This window comes from Monodelphis domestica, chromosome 3, assembly GCF_027887165.1.
Source record: "Monodelphis domestica isolate mMonDom1 chromosome 3, mMonDom1.pri, whole genome shotgun sequence".
NCBI lineage: Eukaryota > Metazoa > Chordata > Mammalia > Didelphimorphia > Didelphidae > Monodelphis > Monodelphis domestica.
Genome location: NC_077229.1, coordinates 365010527 through 365031846, shown reverse-complemented (window position 1 = coordinate 365031846; position 21320 = coordinate 365010527). Strand labels below are relative to the sequence as shown.

General features: G+C 33.5%; 1 protein-coding gene across 1 annotated transcript in view; it reads right to left on the bottom strand.

Moving 5' to 3' along the window:
- Positions 1–3188, bottom strand: part of CDH12 (cadherin 12) — a 1480679-nt gene extending 1477491 nt beyond the window's left edge. Inside the window, exon 1 of the mRNA XM_056824264.1 lies at positions 2869–3188. The gene's annotated coding sequence lies outside the window, so the exon portion shown is untranslated. The remainder of the gene's footprint in view (positions 1–2868) is intronic.
- Between the last annotated feature and the right edge of the window lie 18132 nt (positions 3189–21320).

Below are 21320 nucleotides of genomic sequence, written 5' to 3'. Positions count from 1 at the left end.
GAAATTGGGTTTTTATTAAATTCAGAGAGAGTTTGATCAGTCTTTACCATTTGTTTTCCCTCCAAGAAAAATGCCAACAGTAACTAAATATTGTGCTCACATGTCAGCAAAAATATTCTTTTCAAGGTGGTCATGCTGAATTCATGTTGTATTTTTCCATGTTACTTAGAAAGAAACAAAAACATGACTTTGTCAATAAACAATATAAGGTGGCATCCTACTTTAGAAGGTGAGGAGCCCCTCTAGCCATTTCTGTTTATGCTTTCTCCTCCCTGAGAGAATTATTTCATAAAACACTCTAAAGACATAAAGGATGTTCTATTTTACAAGTATGTCCATGCATCTATTAAAGCATTGCCAGGTAAGCTTGGTTAACGTCTTCAGACATAACAGTCATTTTTGTCCTCACAGAACATTCTGATGTTAGAAGTTTTTGATGTGTGTTTTAACTTATAATGTGATGGTATAATATAAAAAGATAACACCCTCCACCAACACCATCATAAAAGAACTGTCGAAGGAGACTCTATATAAATCTGTTTCATCACCAGAGATTAGTTAGTGTTTGTCACAAGAAAGAAATAGCTGCTCCATGTTTTCCTTACCACTACACTAGAAAATACTGACCATTTAGAGTCAAGAACTGTGCTGTAGAAAGCATGTGCAAAGTCCCAGGTGCAAGCTAAAATGGTATAATAGGTGCACTGAAGTTTACTTTATTTGAATTGATGCTATGAAAAGGTATAGGTTTCACAGTAAACTTAATATGCAATTGTCCATAAAGTCAAGTAAAGAACCCCAAAATACAGAAAAAAGTAATATGTGTCCTAATTTGATACTTTCTACAGGACCCAGCTTCCACTGTTTTTTTCCCCTTCTCTCTTAGGGTAGAAGCCTAATCATGATTATTATTCCCCACACTTAATAGGAACATATTACCTGCTATATAGTCTAGTCCTTTCATGCTGGGAAAAACTATCACTGGGTAATGCAACTGAGTGACTGATTGTCCAGCAGGAAACTCACATCATTGGCGGACAAACTTACTCTTAATGCTTGTGCAACAGAACACAAACAGTAGGGGTTCAGAAATTCCCTAGCTGGTATAGTTGTAACAAAAAAATAAGACAGGCTCTAACAAAAATAAAGCAGTGTTGTTTTGTGTTGAGGGAAAAGAAACTGTGAGAGATCATATTTCAGCATGGGTTTCTAGAAAGATACCTTTGTAGTGAGAAATGTAAATTAGGAGAAGTAATTATTCCAGATTTGAGTTTTCAAAATTAATATCCAGTGTTTCCTCCTTACTTTGATACTCCCTCCCCACACAAGATCCTTAAGAAGCACTTTGATGTTGCTACTGAACTGCCTGATATAACGAGCTTGATCAGTTAACATGTAAGCTGCTACTTTGTGTGTTGATATGCTCCTGAGCACTCCAAATCAATTTGGCAATTAACTGCTTATGACTTTGGTAGAGTAACCATCTGGCTTTACGTTCTGAAGAGACATTCTTTAAGGATCCTGGAAACCTTTCCCTACAACGTGCTCACTGAAATTCCTACTGAGATGTTGATAGAAAACACAAATGGCTCTGGCCAGTTAATGCATAATAGACTAACTTCAATTTCTGAGGTTCACATTCTCTCTCTTTTGAAAAATCTTAAAACTGCCCATAGGGGTAATGAAAAACACTATGGCATAACACTTGCTTAATATGCTTAAACTGCAATGGTTTGATTATCATAAGATAGTTTAAAACTGCATACACTGGCCACCCCCTGTCCCCCAACAAAACATCATCCAAAATCTTCTGGTGTTTTGACTTTCTAACCAGTACCAGAGCAGTCATTTATTCTTAGGAGAATACAGAGGAAGAGGGCAGGTCTGGGTAGCTTATGATTGGATCTAACAATAGCCAAAGTAAAACCATGAAATAATCACAGAAAGGAGCTTCAAGTCTATCAACTCTCTACTTGGAGTACATATCTGATAGGTCTGTGAGTCACAGAGCAATCTGAAAAACTGAAGTTACAAGACTATTGTTTCATTTACATGAAACAGAATAGCATTAAAATTATCTAAATATGTTAAAGGTTATGTTATGTTAATATGTTAATAGTTATCTGAAAAAAATGTAAACCACAATTTTATTTGGGGTTTGCATGCCTCATTTATGCTAGGCAATTTCAAAAGGTAGGAAACAGTAGAACAGAGCCTATACTGAAGTATTTTGTATCAGTGCTGAGTTAATCTCTTGCAAGGAAATTGAGATGGCATTGCAATGAATGATTATGTAAGTTGTTTTTAAAGTTAATGGATTTTTGGAATTAAAAAAAATAAAATAATACCCTGCTTTATTGACTCTTAGTGGGTAAGAATATAAGGCATGCGTTTCTAAAAGTCGTTATGAAAAATATTTTTTAAAAAGCAAACTAATTTTAAAGGAAGTTGATAAATTAGGCATTAAACCCATTAGAAAGCAAACTAGTAGTGCCTTCTAACATCTAGCATTTGTGATTGATCTTTCCCTAAGAAATCATTTCTGCCTGAATACTTTAAGACTTATGATTAAAAAATAAAAATAATTTTTTTAAAATTCTAAGGCTTAGCATCTTGCCAGACCTACTCCCATTTTCCTCGTTCTCTTTAACATCTCCCTCTGAAGACTGGCGACTTGTTTAGAACTTGCTGAAGTTTCCCAAAGCAAAACAAAACCCAGACCGCTAATTCAGATGCTTCATCTGCGTGGATGCTTATGCAGCTTCTAAGCACACTGCATCCTTTTATTAATCTCAAAAGCATTTCTGTTCTTGTACCCTGAAGGAATCACGCAAGCTGCAAACAGATTCAAAAAAAGGAAGCTCTTACCTGACAGCAGAAATTGCAGCAGCAGCAGGAGCAGTCACAGCAGCGGCAGAAGCAGCAGCAGGATACAACGGGAGCTTGTACTGAAGTGATACCTTTCTCTCTCTCTCTCTTTTTTTAAATCATTGTGACATTAAACTGCCCCGTAACGTGTCCCTCTTCATTCACAAAAGGATCTCACAGGCAACGCAGCCAGGTAGAAACCACTTTCTTACTGGAAGAGGCTGCCTCTCTTCTCAGAAATGACTGGATCCCTCTCTGTGGCTCCCTACACATTTACCCTTCAGATCAATACTGCTCTTTAGCAGCAGCTTGAGCTCAACTGCAGCTGATAGAGTCTAGCCAATTGGTATTGAGGATTCCCTTTCTGTCATCCCCTCCCTCAAAAACACACAGCGTGCCTCTGAAACATTATTTAGTTGTGAAAAGTAATTTAACCCTTTACTTGAAAGGTAACTTACATTTCAGTGCGTTCTCCCCACCCCCCTCAGAATTCATTTCATATTGCTTTAAAGAAAATCTTTATGGAACCAAGTAGTTTTCATATGAATTGTTAAATTAGCCCTGTTGCATAGTGTGAAGATTCCAAGCACCTGAGCACAATAGCTCCTGGGTTGTTTTAAAATGTTGCAATCCGAGGATTTTTAAAAAAATGTAATTGCAAAGCCATTTAACTAAATCCAAGTGCCCTGTGTTCTGGGTCACAGTTTTATTTTCTTTTCCTTTTTTTTTTTTAATTTTTGGCCAGTTACCTGAGCCACTATAGCCAGAGTTCTGACCTTGGATATACTGCAGGGTCTCAATTTCCTCATCTGCAAAATGAGACAGTATGAATCTTAAGGTGTAGGAGGTTCCTTTCTGTGTTCACCTTCCAAGATTATCAGTATCTGAACCAGCTGATAACTCTAAGATTATCATTAATTAGAATCAGCTGCTAATTAATCAAATTCTACTGTTCTTATCATAAATGAACATTTATTGCTTCAAAACTTTTCAAATTTTGAAATGACCCTGAAAATAAGACATCCCTTCACATTGACTATATCAATGAATTATATTCTTGATTACACATACACATACATGTAAATGTTTCATGTGTACATAGGTTTCATTTACATTAGCATAAAACAAACATTTTCAGGATGTATTAGTGACTACAGGACTGCATCATTAATTGTAATGAATAGGATCACTATTTTTCAAATAACGTTTTTAAAAAATATTCTTAAAGGCCAAAATCTATATAGGAAAAATATGGAACATTTCACACAGTTGTCCACAGTGATGCCAATGTCAAGTTTTCTACCAAAAATTTATGAAGGTAATAAATGATCATTTACATGTTTTCCTTTTGATTTTTTGTTATCATTGTATAATGGGGGGGCACTAGCTTTGTAGTCAGAAGATTAGATTCAAATCCTGATCAAAATTACAATAATGTTTCCTTGTTTGTAAATTAAGATCATTAGAATAGATTAATACTAAGGTTCCATTTACAAATCTATGTGCTATCTTTTTCTACCTATTACCGACAAATGCTGTAGGAATCCAAATCCAAATCCAAATCATTTTCATCATATATGTGTGTGTGTCTGTGGCTTTATATACATACATATATACATAAAACATAATATCTGTTAAAAGAAAAAAGAACAAAATGGTTTAAATAGAATAATTCTTAAGTGGTACAAAGTATTTTTTTAAGTTGATATCCTATATGTTGAATCTTTATCCCTGGTATTACTTACTAGCCTAGTACTTCATCATGCTTCAAAAAGCAAAAAGTTTTTCTTGGGAAGAAACTAATTAAAACTAATACATTATGTATTTAATACAAAATACTTAATGTATTTAATACATAACATCCCATGGAATCAGACAGACTAAAATAGCTTGAATGCAATCCAGCAAACAAATTTATTTCTTTACCTGTCCATCACTAGGTGGAAGGAAGCATCAGAAAAGTCTGTGTTCTTGACTGCTTCATAAATTTTATTGATAGTAGAAGTTAGGTTAGCTCTTAGAGTAAAAGGCTAATGTATCAAAAAAGCAAACACAAGTGATTATTGAGCTATGTACAATAATTTTATTGTGTGTTAATTTGTGTTATTCCATTAAATACATAGTCTATGTACACCATTTCTTAAAGTTATTCTATGATTCACCCACTAATTCATTTAATAAATATCTACTGGGATCAATGTGAGAAATGCAAAGAAACTGTAAATCAAATGAAACAACCTCTGAGAAAATGTTTGCTGGTCATAAAAACACTTGGGCTTTGTAGTTCTTCCTAAATATGTAAGAGAAGAAATTAAGGCAAAATCTTGCCTGTAGAAGGAAGGCATTGGTTTTCATATAATATACTAAAGCTTTTACATACTTCCATGTAATTATAGTAAGAAGTTCTTGGCTATAAGAAGATCTAGAGGAAAGCAAAGAGACAAAGGGAGAAAGGAACAACCTCCCAGTGTAAGTAGCTAGTGTTGATAAAATTTGGATTTCCCTGCTTTTGGATGTTGAAAGATAACTTCTAAATGAACAAACTGGCAGGTGCCAATGTTTTATTTGTTTTGTTTGTTTTTTAATCAAGGGCACTGAATTCATTATCAGGAACACTAAGAGAGATTACCTCAAGGAAAGATCATTGATGGCCTTGAATATATTCTAAAATAATCAAATAGTCCTTTGTAGTTTTTCCAATTGGGCATAAAGATGATAAAAAAATTTTTTATTTATTTGTTTTGCAAATTAAACTACTGTTGGTTTCTAGAATAAACTGCAATCAGTGGAGAGATTGGTAAGAATGTTATGATGTTAATTAAGATATAAGTTAATAGAAGTTTGAAATAGAATGGTAGAGATAAGAATTAAAAGTAAGATTTGGACCTAAGAGATAATTGAAAGAAAATATCTGTAATATGTAGTGAGTAATTTGGAAATTGAGAAAGGCAAAGATAAATGAAAACTTGAGTCTTGATTATAAGGTCTTTTTGTTACCTTATCACTAACAATTTTTAGGAAAGGATTTATCTTGAGGTAAATACAATGAATTTGGTTTTAAATATGTTGAACTTGAAGAGTGACCAGGTCTTTCTACTGGAAGTAATGAATAGGTGGTTTGGAACAAGGCACTGAAACTTGGAGAGAGACCCAAATCAGGATGAGTGATATGGACCTGTTCTTGTTTAGGCCCCCATCAATTCTTACCTGAAATAATGCAATAGGTTCTTAATTAATCTTCTTGCTACCATTCTCTTACTCCTCAATTAATCCTCAAAAAAATCTAAAAAATAGATATTCTCACAACACGTTTCCATATTATCCCATTACTCATGAAGCTTTAGTTTCTTCCAATTGATTTCAGCATTGTAGTGACCTTTAACCCTCCTACCTAGACCTTCCCTGGGTGGAAGTAATAGCCCCTTCATTGTGGTCATTGTTCCTTGACAGTTTAGGATGCTTAATTAGCTTATCAAGACCCGAGGAGGTCTTATCACTGACCACTTTATCAATGACCAATGTAATCCTTCTGGTTTGTTACTTCTGTCTCAGCAGAGCTGGTTCGTTTTGTGCTTCTAACCCCAGATAAGGCTCAGGAACTGAGGAGACTACCATAATTTTGTTTTGGCCTCTTTATTAGTCCCACCAACTCCACTCCAAAAATGACTGGATCTATGATAACAAGGCTTATTATAAGGGAAAATAGAAACCAGCAGCTGCATTCATGAATCCCATGTATGTTAGGGATTAAGTTCCTCTTTCTTTAACTAATCCCAGGGATTTTCCTTGAAACTTGTATTTTTCCTGAAGCCTTATCCTGCTTCCCAGTCCCCCTCTTCCTAAATAACCATTAAGAGTGGGAAAAGGAAAATAAAATACTAACATCTGCTTAGCATTTTAAATACTTCAAAGATTGGCTCAAATGTATCTTTAGAATCATAGATTAATAGGATCATAGATTTAGGCATGAGTTAAATCTTAGAGGCCATTTAGTTCAACTCCATCATTTTATTGACATGGATCTGGGCCTCAGAGAGAATAAGTACCTATCTACCTATTGTCACATAGAGATTTGACCCCATGTCCTCCGAATCTAGTATGTTTTCAACTTTACCAAAATTTCATCAGAAAAACATGAACAGTATAACAAAACTTGCATTCATTATTTCCTATAGATGACATTTGCCCAGGTTCAGCTGAAGATACTTCCTTTCAACAGTTATTTCTGATTCCAATTCTTTATTTTTTTAATGAAATTTTAATTTATTTTCAATTCCAATTTCTCCTTCTACTCCTTTTTTTCCCATTGAAAAGGCAATAAATACAAAGCCCATTACAAATTGGAAGTCATGCAAAACAAATTTCTGCTTATCCATATTCTTAAAAAATATAGTTCAGGGGGCAGCTGGGTAGCTCACCCAGCTGGATTGGGAACCAGGCCTAGAGACAGGAGGTCCTAGGTTGAAATCTGGCCTCAGCCACTTCCTAGCTGTGTGACCCTGGGCAAGTCACTTGACCCCCATTGCCTAGCCTTTACCACTCTTCTGCCTTGGGGCCAATACACAGTATTGACTCCAAGAAGGAAGGTAAGGGTTTAAATTTAAATAAATAAATAAATATATATATTTATATATATTTCAATCTACACTCTGAACCAATCGGTTCTCTATCTGAATGTGAATAGCATTTTTCATAATGAATCCTTTATGTTGGGTTATTAGGTTGATCATTTATTAAAGTCTTTGAAAGTTGATTTTTCTTCATGATGCTTTTGTTACAGTGTAAATTGTTGCCTTGTTTTTCCTTGTTTCACTTTGTATGTTTATATTATTCTTCCCAGGTGTTTCCTCTTCATTATTTTTTGTAGCACAATACTATTCTATCACAGTCATATGAAATAACTTTCAACTATTTTTCATTTCAAAGACATCTCAGTTTTCAATTCTTTGACTCCACAAGAAGCTTCTGTGAATATTTTTGTGTATATGGGTACTTTTCCTTTTTCTTTCATATATTTGGGATATAGACCTCTTAGCAGTATACTGCTTTGTTAAAGTCAGTTCAAGATTCAGCAATAGCACTACTAGACCTAAATCCCAATGAGATCAAAGAAAGGAGAAAAGAATCTACTTGTCCAAAAAATTTTATAGAAACTCTCTTTGTAATGACAAATAATTGAAAACTGAAGTGTTGTCCATCCTTTGGGGAATGACTAAACAAGATGTGGTATATGATTTTAATGGAATACTATTGTGCCATAAGAAAAGATGAACAAGATGACCACCAAAAAACCTTGGAAAGACATATGAGATAATGCAAAGTGAAGTTAGCAAAACCAGGAGAACATTGAAATAATATATGATGATAAACTGTGAATGAATGAATTATTTTTAGCAATGCAAGGATCCAAAACAACTCCAAGCAACTCATGACAAAAAGTCATAGAAGAAACTGATGGAGTCTGAATACAGATTAAAGCATACCATTCTTCACTGTAAATCCTCCATGAATTCTTTACTAGTGTTCTTCTTTCACATCATAATGAACATGGAAATGTGTATCATATGATAACACATACACAACCTATATCATATTGCCTGTTTTCTTAGGGAAAGAGTTTAAGTGGGAGTAAGGGAGAGAACATGGATCAGAAAATATCAGAAAATGATTATTAAAAATTATATGAATACATAATCATTTAGTCAGTTTAATAGATTTTGGGACCCAGTTCCAAATTCCTTTCCAGAATGGTTAAACTGATTCATAACTCTCCCAAAAGTACATCATTAAACCTATTTTCCCACATCATCTCCAGCATTTGCCATTTTCCTTTTCTATCATCTTAGCCATTCTAACACAATAAGGTATTATTTGACAGTTGTTTAGTTGTTTTTTTTCAGCATTTAACATTATTTTATTTGGTCACTTTCATACATTATTCATTGGAAACAAAGATAATTTTCTTTTCCTCCCCCCCCCCCCCAGGATCCCTCCCATAGCTGACCCACGATTCCACTGGGTATCACATGTGTCCTTGATTCAAACCCATTTCCATGTTGTTGGTATTTGCATTAGGGCCCACTGCTTGTAGCTAGTGTTTTTTCTTCTAGATCCAAGCAGAATGTTCAGGGACCTTGTATTGACACTAATGGAGAAGTCCATTATGTTCAATTGTACCACAGTGTTTCAGTCTCTGTGTACAATGTTTGACTGGTTCTGCTCCTTTCACTCTGTATCACTTCTTGGATTTTTCCAATGATTAGAGATTGAGAACATTTTATTAATAGCTTTGATTTCCTACTTTGTGAACTGCCTTTTCATCTCTTAATCATTTACCTTACAGCTTCTCAGGAGAAAGGCTGGTTGGCTTATTAGAATCTGTCTCTTTATCTATATTTGTCCACTTTCACTCTTTCCACCTCTTTATAAATAAAGCTGGTAAAAGTCATTTTGACTTAAGCTATAATATTTTTAAATCAGCAACCACAATATTACTTTAGAATGCTCAGATTTAGCATAAAACCTAAATTTAAATTCTTACAAAGTCATAATAAATAGGAGAGTCCCTAAATGTTTTTCACATGAATGTTCTATGCATGAAGGAGTTAACTTAGTATATATAATGACTTTTTTGTCTACAATATCTATCCCTTTCTCCTTTTATTTCCCATAACCTGAACTATCAGGACTATGGTCTCAGTAACATAGCATTAAAACCCCCAGTTCAATGGTGTCCAGCTTCAGCAGAGCCAGGATCAACCCCAGATTTTATGATTCCCACATATAGCTTTATACATGAGCATATTGTCTAAAGGGAATCGAGTATAAAATGAGGAAAAGTATGTGTAAGGATTAAACAATAAAAGAAGCAATCTAAGGAGAAATGCTGCTAAAGGCACTTTGGAACTAACGACGTTCATGAGGAAGGGCTATGGATATTTGGGAAATATGAGATGTCAGTGTTACATTTTGGCTGCTAAAATGTTAGCTTTTTAAAAAAGATCACAAATCCTCATTGTCAACTCACACTAATGAAATCTGACGTGTTCATATAGGGGATGATGTTAATTTATTTAATACTAAAATAGTTTACAGAATCATTGGTTAGTCTGATAAAACTCTTGCTGCATGAAATTGTCTAGCAGTAAAATCCAAAGTCAAATAACATCCATTTTTTAAATATAAGGTAAACAGCAATATAGGAGCAACTTTCAGAATGAAAGTCAAAGTTTTCCAGCTTTACTCTCTCTTTCTAATATTGTTAAAGTGAAGGTTTAGGGAGCAATACACATGACTAAGCTATCAACATCATTTTGGGAGTTAAACAGAATTTTCTCAGTCATACTCAAACAAGAAGACTTAGAGAGGGAAGATGTGACTGAGTTAGATGTGAAAATTTTCAAAAGATAAATTTTTAGAGTTATGGATTGTGCTTATGGATTTGACTCACAAAAGAGTAGAAACAGACTTAAATTCTGTGTTCTCTAACAAAAGAAGAGATGAAATAAACAAATAAACAAAAACTATGGCAACTCATTAGTGAACCAGCAGATGGCAATGAAGAAGAAAAGACAATCTTCAAATGAAAATAGCAACATGCCAGCTTAGGAGAGGAAGTGGAGCAATAGATGACATCACCACATCAGACCTGAATTTACCTTCTTTTAAATATTTTATAATATGATGCTTTTGATAAAATTTGTTGGAAAGTTGGCAACGCTTATTGTTTTAATTTTCTCATTCTCCACTCAATTTCCAATATTTACAATTGAGATTCCATATTTAGTACTGAAGAGATTACTCAAACCAAGAAGACAAATAATCACTATATATACATATAATTAGATGGCCTTTTTCAGTTATTATCCTTTTTACCATTTCTGTGAAATTTAGCCATTGTTACCCAGAGGCCTCCTGGTATAGCATATTTTTAAATTGTGCATCAATTGCAAAGTCCCTGAATTTCAGAATTCTTAGAAAATTCAAAGCAAGAGTTAATAAATGAAGTAGACATGATTTTAAAAACCAAATAAGGGCAATGAAAGAAACTCTAGAAAAGAGAATTAATGACTTGTAACAAGATATCCAAAATCTTATTCAAAAAATAACCTGAAAATTAGAACTGACAAAATGGGATATAGAAACTCCATATCAAGAAAGTTTAAAATGAACTCAAAAGAATGGAAAAAAGAGACTATGATGTATCTCATAGTGAAAATAATTAAGCTGAAAAAATAGTTTAGTTCCAGGAGAGATCATTTCAGAATCAACAGACTGCCAAAAGTCATGACCCCTCCCCAAAGGCTTAAATATAATATTTCAGAAAATCATAAAAGATGGCTTCCATGATTTCTTAGAACCAGAGAGCAAAATATAAACTGAGAGAATCCACTGGTCACTTCCTGAAAAAGTCTCTAAAATGAATATTAGTACCAAAATCCAGACCTCCCAGATCAAAGAGGAAAAAAAAATACAAGAAGCCAGAAAGAAATAATTCAAGTACTAAAGAGCCACAGTGAGGGTTGTATAATATTTATCAGTCTCCAGTACAACAGAGCAGAGACTGGAATATGATATTATTGAAGGCAAAAATCTAGGCTCACTACTGAGAATAATATAACCAGAAAAAAATTTAGTACAATCTTACTGTAAAATAAATGAAATTTTAATGAAATAGAGGCCTTCCTGTTGAAAAGACCAGAGCTGGATAGCAAATTCTACACATGAAGACTGGAGTAAAGAGTATAGAAAGGTGAAAATACGAGTATACAATTGTAACACATTAAAAATGTTAAATGGTTTATATACATTAATGGGTAGATTATATATGTAGTCCCTCAGAACTCTATCATTACTGTTCACATCTAATTAAGAAAAAATACTGGGAATTATTAAATTATATTTTGATTACCTTAAAAGAAAAAATGTGTAGAATTGAGAAAAAGATCCCTGGGAAAGGGAGTAAGAGATGAATAAAAGGGAATATCATCTCACATAAATGAGATGTGCAAGTAGAAATCTATAGAACAAGGAGGATGGATTGGGCAAGGAAAAGGAGACACATGAGCTGCTCTCTTCTCCAGACTTTTCAGAGGGTGAAAGGATATAAACATACACACACACAGTAGTTTACAACAATACAATTCACCCAGAAAGGGAAATTAGGGGAATAACAGAATGAGCAGATAAAGGGAAGAATTCATCAAAGCAAAAAAACTGTCTTAAAGAAGGCTCAGGGAGAGAAAAAGGCCCTTAGAATATGGTATAAAGATATTTATTATATTAGAAATTAAAAATCATAAGAATTTAAAATATCCATTTATAATTTTATTTTGAATAATAGCAAAATAATGTAAATAACATATTGTATGTTTTCCAAAACAAAACAAAAGAATATTGAGAAGTGCTTGTTTTTTGTATTCTTATAAATCCCTAAATAGAAAATAGCTGCATTCTCATGTTTTCTCTATTTAATATATTGTGAGAAGTCATTTTAGTTGAAGTATATGAAGAAAATCTAATCTCTTGTATGCATATAGATGGAAAAAGGAGGAATATATTGATAGAAAAATATCTTAGTATTGATATAAAAACAGTTTTGACTTCTCAGATGCCCTGAAAGGGTTTTGTAGACCCCTCTATGACAGTTGCTCTAGTCAACCTAGCCTACTTGCTATGCTCCATAATAATATCTCATATCCTAAGTATGTCATTGTAGAGTCAAAGTCTGTCTCCTTTCTCACTTCTCCCTCTTGGAACCTCTAGTTCCTTTTGAACTTTGGTTTGAGTGCCACTTCCTTTAATAGGCCTTTCCTGATTCCCCCCAATTATTTTTCCCATCCTTGCCAAGTCTTTGGGTAATTACTTTGTGTAGAGGCTATATTTATTTATCTGTAATTGTGACAATTAAAATATATAAGAGCCAATATTTCTTAAATTTAAAATAATTTATTAATTGACCAGCCAAGATATCTCTATGAGGTCAAATGATTCTCTAGACAACCAAAAGACCTCCTTTCTCCTGACTAAGAGAGCTATATACACTTTAGGAGCTCATTATTCAGCTTGCCCCCTGAATAATATAATTTCTAATTGGTAATTAATTAATTAGAAAATGGTCCATAAAATGATCCACCCCACCAAATCCTATGTGACAGGGGTCACTTGGGAAGGAAAAGAAACTATATCTCACTTTTCTAATAACCCAGTTTTATTCAAAGAAAGATATTCATTGGGATTGAAACAGACAAAGAAAATGTAAAAAGCAAAAGTCAATGACCCAGAATCCAGTAAAGGACTATATAAAATTTTTTCTAATCCTTAAAAAGGAATTAACATAATATATTTTAATATAAATTAATATAATAAATGAAAAATAAATTATCATATAATAATGTTGTATCCCTCTTAGCAGAATTTAATTTGCTTAAAGACAAAGAATCTAGGATATTCATATTTATATGATCAGTGCCTGGCATATAGCAGATGATGAATAATTTTTGATTGATAGACCCACAAATGATGTACTCAGAAGAAATTACTAATTGATATGTGAGTCATCTGAGATGTACAGTTTCTTTTCGCCACATCTATTTCATCCCTGTGTTTATCTCCAGTATTCAACTTGATAGTGATGTTTGTGGAAATGTCTCTTTGAGGACATGTTTTTCTTTGTTATTCATCTTGCTATTGTGTTTTAGATAAACTAATTTTGTTTGGAATTGATATATCTTCTATTTAGTCTGGAAAAGGGAAAATTTGTGGGGCTAATAACTAGGTTCTTTGAGTAGATTCTAACCCAAAGTATTCCTTAAACCTAGGAATCATTTTCTAAGTCCAGCATTTGAGGGTGAAGAGGAAAGACTACATTTATTATCCACTCTTGAATTATATCTAATACCTTTTCCTCAAGATGCTCAAATTATTTGGCTTATTATTTTAAATATTGAATAATCTATTATATATTTCCTGTATTACTGCAAATAATTTGATTTTTAAAATATTAAAACATTCTATATGCCATATTTTTCTTTTTTCTACAGCATCCTAAAATACATTTATTCATTCACTGAATTGATATTTTAATATTCTTTTAATAGTTCTAAATTATATTAAAATACATTAATGTGCTTTATTTTTATATCGTTTTTGCAAATATATCTATCCCCTCCCTATCCCAGAAATTCATCATTTGCAACATAAATGAAAAAAGATAAAGAGACAAGACATTACCACAAAGTGGATACATGAAAAATAAATGACAGATATTTGTTTATGTTGTGGTTCAGTCATTTTCTAGTTGTATCTGACTTCCTATAACACCATTTAAGATTTTGTTTTCAATTTTGGGTTTGTTTTTTTTTTTTTGCAAAGATACTGGAGTGGTTTGAGATTTCCTTCTCCAGCTCCTTTCAGAGATAAGGAACTGAGGCAAAGTTAAATGACTTGATCAGGCTCATATAGCTAATAAAGGTCTGAGACTATATTTGAACTCGGGACTTCCTGATTCCAGGCCTGGTGCTCTATCAAATAACCACCTACCTGCCCAACTTATTTATTTACTTATGGTGATTTTTTTTTCTTATTATTAGTGATTTGAAACATTATTTTATTTAATTGGTTATAGTTTGCAGTTTTCTGATAGTGAAATGCTGTTTTACATTTTGATCATTTTTCCATTGTGGAATAGCTTTTATATGTTATATATTTGAGTAGTTCTACATTTATCATAGATATCAATACTTTCCAGAAACATTTGATACAAAGATTTTCTTTCAAAATAACTGCTTCCATTTTCTCATAGTTGAGTTGATTTGATTCATATAGAAGTTTTCAATTTCATGTAATTGAATCTATTTCATCTTTTATGATTTACTCTATCTCTTTTTTGGTTAAGAATAATGCCCCTGGTCATAGTCATAAAACTTTTTTGATATGGTTCTACTCCATTTTAATATTAATCTTTAATATTAAGGTTCTACAAATGATTTGATATTTTTATCATATATGAATTTATTTTTATATGATAGAAATATTCATTGAAATCCAATTTCTGCCATTTTCTAGTATTACAGCATCTTTTACAAAATAGTGAATTCATCCCCATGTAGTTTATTCCTTGAGTTTAACAAATGTTGGTTGATAGAGTTAAATAGTATCTAAATTTTATTGACTAAGTCTAATTCACTGTCTATTTGCCTTTTATTTTTTTTTAATTTTTTAAACCCTTACCTTCATCTTGGAGTCAAAACTTTATTGGCTCCAGGGCAGAAGAGTGGTAAGGGCTAGGCAATGGAGGTCAAGTGACTTGTCCAGGGTCACACAGCTGGAAAGTGTCTGAGTCCACATTTGAACCCAGGACCTCCTGTCTCCAGGTCTGACTCTCAATCCATTGAGCCACCCAGCTGCCCCCTCTACTCACCTTTTAAAATAATCTGTAACAAATAATGTTGATTTTCAGAACCAGAGGTGTTATTCAACTTCATTCCTTCTTTTTTTAATAATTTCCCTTGAGCTTCTAGACCTTTTGCTATTCCAACAGTTTCCTTATTTCTTTGTCAAGTCCTTTAAACTAGCTACTTCTTAGCTGTTTGATGAAGTAATGAATCAATAAATTAATTTAGTGTATCATCAGAATTTATCTTTTTTTAAAGAAACAATTAGAATTCTGGATTTGAGTAAACTTGAGAAAGATGATTAAATATTGTGTGTAGCTTAAAGTATATTTTATATAACTTAAACCCTATTTTCCATAGTTCTGATATTTGAATATGAGTTCCAAAAAACCTACTTCACAGAATAAGTAATAGCAAAAGCAATTTAGGGCTTGAATACACACACTTAGTAAATACATTTGCCAAGTATTGGCCCAGCTCCTTCTTATACTCAATAGGCTTGGGGCAATATTGTAGATACAGCTAAAGTAACTGTTGCCAATCTAGAGAAGACAGATGAAGTTTAAGCTATGTAAACTTAGCTTTAATCGTTGGATAAAGAAGCCCCATTTTGTTATATAATATACAGGTCCACTTAGGAACATCGCCAAGCCAAAAGGTTATGCTAATATATGTATAGTATAGTATAGTAGAAATTATGTCAGCCTTGGGTTTAAATCAAAGTTCTGTTACTAATAATCTTTCTGACCCTGAACAAATAATTTATCCTCTCTGTTCCAGTTTCCTCTTGCAGGAATTGGATTGGAAGGTGGAGCAATTATTTTTAAGATCCCTCCATTCTCTTGATCTATTGCCCTTAGAATCTTCAAAGGAATTTGAATCCTAGGACTTGAAAGGGGGATCTTATAGCAAAAAAATTAATCTATAGGAAAATATGCTAGCACAGGCCTGGAATAAAATATCTGGAATGCATCTAGAACATAGCAAAATTAAGATGCTAAAATTTAGTAACCTAAAGTTCTTGGAGTTAGTTTGAGAGCATATATGTAATGTACAAAGGCACTCAATACATTTGATTAGTCATGTACCAGATCACAGTGAAACTGCTCAGCTGATTTGGGTCCAGCTGCACTCAAAATTCCAATAGAGTAAGTAATCCAAGGTAAATGGAGGAGAGTGTCAGCAACCTAGAATATCATGATATTTAAGATACAAAATTTCCACGATGCCTTTTGACATAAGATTTTTTAAAGTTCTATATCTGAGATACTTTGGCATTCTTTCCAATATTTTATTATCATTTCTTTAAGTAAAAGTTTTTTTTTTCTGTCAATTCACCTTTATTCTCTCAATTTTCATTTAAAATCAATGATAGTTTAGAAACATCTGCATTGGAAGTTATTGATTGTATTTCCATTTTGTGATGAAAATGAAACCAATCTATATGTGGATGAGCTCAGATTTTAAAATGATATGCCCCAAATATGGAAACAGAACAGTAATTAAGAATGGATACAAATAAGCAAAGAGCTAGATTTAGAAGGGCCCTTTAGAAGTTGACTGAATTCAATACATATTTCTTAAGTGTCTACAATGTGCCAAGTACTGTGTTAAATGCTGGGAACCCAAATGTGAAAAAGATTGACCCTGTCCTCATGAAACTTACAGTGTAATGAGGGATGAAGACAATGCACAAAAGAAAGCTGGAAAAGAGGACACTGTGGGTTACCATGTTCCATGCATGGAGTTGAATCCAGGCAGAACTATAACATTATCATTTTGCAAATGGGTAAACTGAAGTGGGATTAAAGGAAGGAGAAAGTTAAGTGATACAGAAGTTCATTTAAGTAATAAGGGTCAGAGGCAATCTCCAAGGGTAGTACTATTTATTGGTTTATTTTTTATTTTATCATACCTTCTCATACAGTTATATGAAGAGTAAAACATGAGGGGGCAGCTAGATGACTCAGTGAATTGAGAGCTAGGATTGGAGATGAGAGGACCTTGGTTCAAATTTGACCTCAGATGCTTCCTAGCTGTGTGACCTTGTGTGACAAATCATTTATTTTTTAGCCCTTCCTATTCTTCTCCTTTGGAACCAATGCACAGTATTGATTCTAACAGGGAATGTAATGTTTTTTAAAAAGCTACAAAATTAAGGTTATGGAATGGTGTAAGAACAATAAAAAGTTTTGGTTATGCTATTACTGTCTGTTTTTAGAATATATCCAGAACAAGAAAAAGAACATGTAAACCATAAAGTACTATATAAATTCTATTATTATTAAATGTTATTCAACCAAGTAATATATTTTTAAAAAATTAAATATATTTTATTGATGTACTTTTAAAAAACATTCATTCCTATGATATAGGAACCCATCCTCACCCAATTAATGTCTTTTGTAGTGATACAAAACCATTAATCATAACTAATCAACATAAATAAATCTGATAGCATATACAACATTCAACATCCATAGTCCTCTACTTCTCCACTAAATGATAATGACAAGATTTATTTATCAGTTTTCCCAGGCTATGGTAAAAATTATAATTAACATTTATATAGCACTTACTATGTATCAGGGAGTTGACTATGTACTTTATAATTATTATCTCATTTAATCCTTATAACAAACTCAGGAAGTTATTATCTCCTCTTTATAAATGAAAAAACTAAGGCAAATGGAGGTGAAATAACTTGCCTAGAAAATTAATTGTATAGCTAGTAAGTGTTTATGCCCAAATTTGAACTCAGATCTTCCTGATCCCAAGGCTTTATCCACTGTGTCACTTAGGTTCCTGTATTTGATCTTCATAATTGTGATTTTTTAAATTTCATATATATATTTATTATATATAATTATACAGTATATAATTTTTTACTTCTAATTCCTATCATTGTATTCATCACATAGATTGCTTTCCTGGTTCTACTTATTTCAATCTTTATCTGTTCTTTTAAGTCTCTTCATGCTTACTTGTGTTCTCCATATTTGTTATTTGTTAATGTGTGAAAATACCCATTATACTGTAGAGAACAGAAGAAGTACAGGGAATAAGGAAGGTTTTGTAACAGGAAATGGAGGAATTGAAGGGAGAGAGGGAATATGGGTGCCAGTGAGGTAAAAGGAGAGAGATACCCCTGCTGAGAGGCTATTTTTGAAAATTGAGGTTCCCAAGAAATAGGCCATTTATGATAGCCTGAAGGGATGTCTTCTCTATGGACTGATGTGGAAGATACCCCAGAGCAGGTAAGCCTGGACCCCCCTGAGCAACAAGCCTCCCCCCCAGACCAAGGTCACCCAGCAGCGGTCCAATAAGGACTATTTATGGTTGAATGGCTGTCCCTGGGTTCTGCTCCCTCTATGTCCCTCTGAAATGATAGTCCTCTTATCTGACTGAGGTTATTTAAATAAAGATGAATTTTAATAACAAGTTTGGATTTGGGAGATATCAGGGAAGAGGGAAGAGGGATTTCCCCAGTTTGGATTTGAGTCTCTCTCAGCTTTTGAGCTGAGGCCAGACTTCGAAGGCTGATGGAGGGTTTCTTTTATTCCTTTCTAGGCTAATCTATGCAAGTTCAAAGTCTTTAGCAGTAGACAGCAAGAAGAAGAAAAGGTTCTGACTTTCAGAGTTGGTTGGGCATGTCTCTTCCGGTTGAAGCCCTAAAGACTGACCTTATAATTCACATCACTCCCCTTAAATTCTTTTGTCCGATGACAGGATCACAAGAATCCAGGTAGAACACATGTTGGGAAAAGTCCAGGAATAGAGGTACTTCTATCCAGAGTCAAAGAGGGAGTGCTCCTTCCAGTTCAAGGACTAGGAAAGAGAATCCCCAGACCAACTGTCCCTCTCCAAGTTCCCCTCCCCCATCAACTATCATTCTTGTCAATATCTTCTCTCTCACATTCCAACTGCTGTTTGCTCCACCTGAGTGGCAGAAAGTCCAAAACTTGCTGCAGTTTTCCTTTCCATAACTACAACTTGTTTAGACATTAATTAATGGGAAGCTATTTTGTTCCTATTTCTTTGCTACCCAAAAATAAGTGCTCCTATAAATATTTTGGTAAATATTGGTTCTTTCTTTCTGACTTTAACTTCTTTGAGATATATGCCAAGCAATAGAATCATCCATTCTATCTACCAGGAAACCAAGACCCAGAGAAACTTGTCTAATAAAAATATCCTTTCTAGTTGTTTCATAGGTTTTCTATTATATTCTTATTCTGTACTTTACAAATATGAATCAAGTGAGCATGTTTACTCATTATATTTGTGTATATATACATGTGTATATATCGTAGAACAAAAAGATTATACATAAAATTGTGAATTTCAGTCACATATTAATTACTTTCCTTTTTAAGTACACAACAAGTTTGACACAAGTTTGCATTATAACCCTAATATTTAAAATATCATTGGATATTGTAACAAGGGAATCACTTTAAAAGACTGATATATATTAATTTAAGGTCGCCAAGGAATCAGCTATGTATTTCCTAAATGAAAAACTCAAGTCAGCCGTCAGCCTTTTTTGGAGTTTAATTACAATAGGAGTAAGAAAGGAATTAGAGATAGAGAGAGAGAAAAAGGGAGAGAAGGAAATAGGGCTTAAATACCCCTTTTGTTTAGGCTGGGCCAAAAGGCCCAAGCCCTTAGATAGCTGGGGCAAAGAAAAGAGATCAGTCCCTATTACTCACGTGTCCAAAATGGAGAAACAGTCTCAGAGGCCCCCACCTTCAGCTTCCTTCAGAGCAAGCCTTCTCAGAGCCCACACGAACCACACCGACCAACTCTCCACCTCTCCTGGAGTCTTCTGACCCCCTATCTTTAAGGAAACCATCCAAGTTCCTCCCCTCAGTTCTCCCATCTACCAATCACTGTTCATCAATTTCCCTGTGCCAATGGAGGCTCTAGCTTAACCCAGGACCGCCCAGAGGTTTCTGGCTTTTGCACATGTCTGTTGAAGGTCATATTTTCAAATGATTAAATCTTTACTCCTTTGCTACAGCCCTTTCTAAATCCTGTTAACCTGAGTAGGGTAGAGATTGGAATAATTAAATTTTGATCTAGGCTGCAGCCCTTACTCAATCCTATTAGGACTGAATAGGGTGGAGATTTATTCCAAGTATCTCCATTGTATCAATTCTAAAATCAATCAAGACTCAAAGAAATTCCTGTTCTATGCTTAGGCATAGGTCAAAGTCCTTTCCATTGTTCAGCAAAGGGTTTCTGTCCTAAAGTAATCTTAAGAAGGGAAGAGAAGGAACCTCCCATGCCAATGGGGTTCCCATTCCAATAGACTATCAGTAAGAAATTTTCCAAGTATGAAATATCCCAATGGTGAAATTTCCAACATTTATAAGTCTAAGGAAATTTGAGGTTTACAATATATTTCTCCTTCCCATTTTCTCCTCATTTTCCTTAAGGAGTTGGGAGCGGATAAAGAAGAATAAAAAACCCTTGAATCAAATAAGCATAGTCAAACAAAACAAATTTCCATCCTAGTCATATCCAAAGATATGTTTCTCATTAACCATATCTGTCCATTCCCTCTGTCATGAGAAAGGTAACATTTTTGGTTATCAGTACTCTGGAATCATGATCTCAGATAATAGCACAATGAATGACAAAAGTATAAAGCAAATATGGCTAAAATGAACTTGAAGTCAAACATAGATGAGATACTAATCAAAGATTACACAGCTATTTTAAATGCATCTAGAATACCAACTCTAGGTGAATGTCATGATTTGAACAAATATTGTTAATCATAGGAAAACAAATGGAACAGGTGAAATCCCAGAAACCAAGTATGAGGAAATATTATCTTGGCTTTCAAAAATAGGTTAAAGGGTTAAACTCCAAAATTATGAAGTTGATATTGAAACCTGAAGTTTTAGAATAAAGAATTTTGTGTTCTTTGTGAATAAATCAAACATACTAGAAATCAGTCTGTAATCCCTAAGAAAAAAACACCAACCTGAGTTAATTTTTTTTTAAATTTACTATACTGTATTGGTAGACAAAAGCAATACTATGGTT